The following is a 4106-nucleotide window of genomic DNA, read 5'->3' on the forward strand; positions in this document are numbered from 1 at the left end:
CATATGTCTGCGCATGCTGGTGGTGGTGAGGCTGTTGGTGGTGACTCCCCGGCTGAGCTTTGCGCGACAAAGTTTGCACACCACTGTTCGTCGGTCGTCTGCACTCTCAGTGAAAAACTGCCAGACCTTTGAGCACCTCGGCCTCTGCAGGGTGGCTTGGCGCGAGGGGGCGCTTTGGGAAACAGTTGGTGGATTATTCGGTCTGGCCCTGCCTCTACCCCTGGCCACCGCACTGCCTCTTGCAACCTGCCCTGCTGCTGGCCTTGCCCCCTCTGAAGACCTGTCCTCAGTAGGCGTAGCAAACCAGGTGGGGTCAGTCACCTCATTGTCCTGCTGCTCTTCCTCTGAATCCTCGGTGCGCTCCTTTCTCGGACTTACTGCCCTTACTACAACCTCACTGATAGACAACTGTGTCTCATCGTCATCGGCCTCCTCGCCCACTGAAAGGTCTTGAGACAGTTGCCGGAAGTCCCCAGCCTCATCCCCCGGACCCCGGGAACTTTCCAATGGTTGGGCATCAGTCACGATAAACTCCTCTGGTGGGAGAGGAACCACTGCTGCCCAATCTGAGCAGGGGCCCGAGAACAGTTCCTGGGAGTCTGCCCGCTCCTCAGAATGTCTCATTTTCATGGAGTGAGGAGGCTGGGAGGAAGGAGGAGCAGCAGCTAGAGGATTCTGAGTTGCAGCAGTGGACGGCGCAGAACTCTGCGTGGACGATAGGTTGCTGGAAGCACTTTCTGCCATCCAGGACAGGACCTGCTCACACTGCTCATTTTCTAATAAGGTCTACCGCGTGGACCCATTAAATGTGCTATGAATGTGGGGACGCCAGAAACATGCCTCTCTCCTAATCCCGCAGCAGTCGGCTGCGATACACCTGGATCAGGAGCTCGGCCTGTGCCCACACCCGGACTAGGGTCTCCGCGTCCTCGGCCGCACCCACGTCCTCTAGGCCTACCCCTACCCCTCAGCATGCTGTATTACCAGGAATGCAGAAACACAACACTGTAATTTAATGTGCCGCTTATTGGCCTGTGGTTGGAGGCTGACTTCGCTTACGGAATGCCAGGAAATAATTTGGCGCAAGCCTGCTGTAACACTTAGCTGGCTGCGTATGATTTTGTAGAACTACTACACCCAGCACACACGGACCCAGAACACTGAGCACAGTGACAGGCAGGCCAAATAGATTTTTTGCCCAATATTTTTTAGAAAAGGACCACTGCGTATATTCAATCTATAAAATATGTCTTCTGTCCCTGCCTCCACACTTCTGTCCCTGGAGTATTACTGCAGGGCGCAATGCTCTGCACGGCCGATATACCAAAAAAAAAAAAAATGGGCAACACTGCAAAAAGCAGCCTCCACACTACTGCACACGGTTAGATGTGGCCCTAAGAAGGACCGTTGGGGTTCTTGAAGCCTACAATAACTCCTAACGCTCTCCCTGCCTAAGCACTTCTGTCCCTGGAGTATTACTGCAGGGCGCAATGCTCTGCACGGCTGATATACCAAAAAAAAAAATGTCCAACACTGCAAAAAGCAGCCTCCACACTACTGCACACGGTTAGATGTGGCCCTAAGAAGGACCGTTGGGGTTCTTGAAGCCTACACTAACTCCTAACGCTCTCCCTACAGCAGCTCCAACACGATAGCACTTTCCCTCAGCTATGTCAGAACGAATCTGTGGCGAGCCGCGGGAGGGGCCGATTTTTATACTCGGGTGACACCTGATCTCCCCAGCCACTTACTGCAGGGGGGTGGTATAGGGCTTGAATGACGCAGGGGGAAGTTGTAATACCTTCCCTGTCTTTCAATTGGCCAGAAAAGCGCACTAACGTCTCAGAGATGAAAGTGAATGTAACTCGAACATCACGTGGTACTCGTCACGAGTAACGAGCATCTCGAACACACTAATACTCGAACGAGTATCAAGTTCGGATGAGTACGTTCGCTCATCTCTAATTATAATGTAATACCATAGTATTACATTATACTGGATTTTTATAGGCAGTCTATCATGAATGGCATTCATTTATGCCAGCCCTAGGGGCCTTCAGAAGGCCCCCAACAGCAATGGCAACTGAACAGCACCTCAAGATCTTATAGTGAGTTGACCATTTGGGACTCTTGTATTCTGGTTGGGGCATTTAAGTGCCGCTGCCGGCATTTAAAAGCTTCAGTCAGCATGAGTGCTGATTGCAGATGTTGTCTGCGGTTGTCAACTGTCACAAACAGCCAGCGCTTTCCCTGTATGTAGTGGGATTGCCTGCCGATCCTTCTCCATACAAACCTTGACTCTGGAGGTGTACATGGACACCCAAAGCGTCAAGGGGTTTAGGTTGCATTCAGATGTTATAAACAGAAGCCACAAAGCTGAAGTAAACAGTCTCAGAGCTTTGAATATGAAATGCTGTTGTTTGCTCTTTATGCACAACCAAACAACTGGACCGATCTGCACCAAATTTGTCACATAGGTAAATCCGGCGCTCCTGAAGATTTTAGACCAGGGTTCTGCTCTCTAGGACCCGCCATTCTTGACATATTCATAAAAAATCAGAATACAAAGCAAATATTAATTAAAATCTCTTCGGGATGCCGCCGGCGAGACATCTTACTTCTGCACATATCAATGCAGCCATTTTTCTTTACTCGCCATGAACAGACTGTACCTATACTGAATCTGAGCATTCTCATACACTGAAACCCTTTCAGACCAGTCATACCTTCTAAAAGGAGCCCTGCCCTTGGATGAAAGCCCCCGTGGCAATGGCTGCTACCGTGTTTCCCCTAAAATAAAACCCTGTCTTATATTAGTTTTTGCCCCAACATAGGCACTAGGTTTTATTTTAGGGAAATGTCTTATAACAGAGGCAGAGTGCCGGGATTTAAATCACGCACTCTACCATAATTTTATCTTTGCTTTTGGAATCAGTGTTCCTGCCTCCAGCAGCAGCTTTAGCAGATCCCCTCTTTGATGAGGTGTGCTCAACGCATAAAATACAACACATAGTGCTCGAAAATCATGCTTCAGTGCAAGTCTGTGAGGTTCCCATGGAAATCAATGGGAGCATTATACCTCGGTAATCGCAGTAAAAAAGTCTGCATGCTACTTACCTAGCATGGTCCGGGTCCCTCCCACAGCTCGCAGTCGCCGACAGAAGATTGGTTTCTAGAAACAGAGGTTCGTAAACCCCGCCTCCAGGAAGTGATGGCTCTGATTGGTTCTCGAGCGCTGCGGCTTAGCCAATCAATGCAGCGCTTGATGAACCAATCATTGCATTTGAATGGCTATGATTGGTTCATCGAACATTGCAGGGATTGGCTCAGCCATTGCTCGAGAACCAATCAGACCCATCACTTCCTAGAAGTGGGGTTTACAAACATCGTTACCAGGAAGAAATGTTCTGTTGACCCCGGAGAACAGTAAGCAAGCTGCCTGAACTCCATAGAGCGGCATGAGGGACCCGGACGACGTCTGCTAGGTAAGTATTGCTTTTTTTACCCTATGTAGTGTAGCTCGGGTTTATTTTCAAGATAGAGCTTATATCCCCCCCCCCCCCCTTACACACATGAAAATCAGGGTAGGGCTTATTTTCCAGATAGGTCTTATTTTGGAGAAACACGGTACCTGAGCTGCCTGGACCTCTCAGCAGACCCAAGCCCGTCTCCAGGTTGACCAGATGTGTCACAGACAATAGTGAACTGCTGAAACACCCCAGTAGACTGGGACATGACTACAGTCTCAGTGAGACAGACAAGCAGCAGAGACTCAGTAAGGAGGGCTGGGGTAGTACATCCATTACTTTGTTTCCCCAGGGTCACAAAGACTTCCTTTTTTCTATGTTTAGTAATGTTTGGTATTAAGTAATGTATCTTTAAGGTGGTTTAGCCTGGTGAGTGCATGGCGGCAAGGACCACAGGTCGTTGGCAGGGCTCAAGGTTCCAGGGAGCAGTAGTAAGGTAGTGTTCAAGTGAGTAAGATGTTCCCCCATCCAGTGGATGAGTGAGAACTTGAAAACACATGAATTAACTGGAGTACCCCATTGAGATAGATAGATAGATAGATAGATAGATAGATAGATAGATAGATAGATAGATAGATA

Source organism: Eleutherodactylus coqui, chromosome 12, assembly GCF_035609145.1.
Source record: "Eleutherodactylus coqui strain aEleCoq1 chromosome 12, aEleCoq1.hap1, whole genome shotgun sequence".
NCBI classification, from domain to species: Eukaryota; Metazoa; Chordata; class Amphibia; order Anura; family Eleutherodactylidae; genus Eleutherodactylus; species Eleutherodactylus coqui.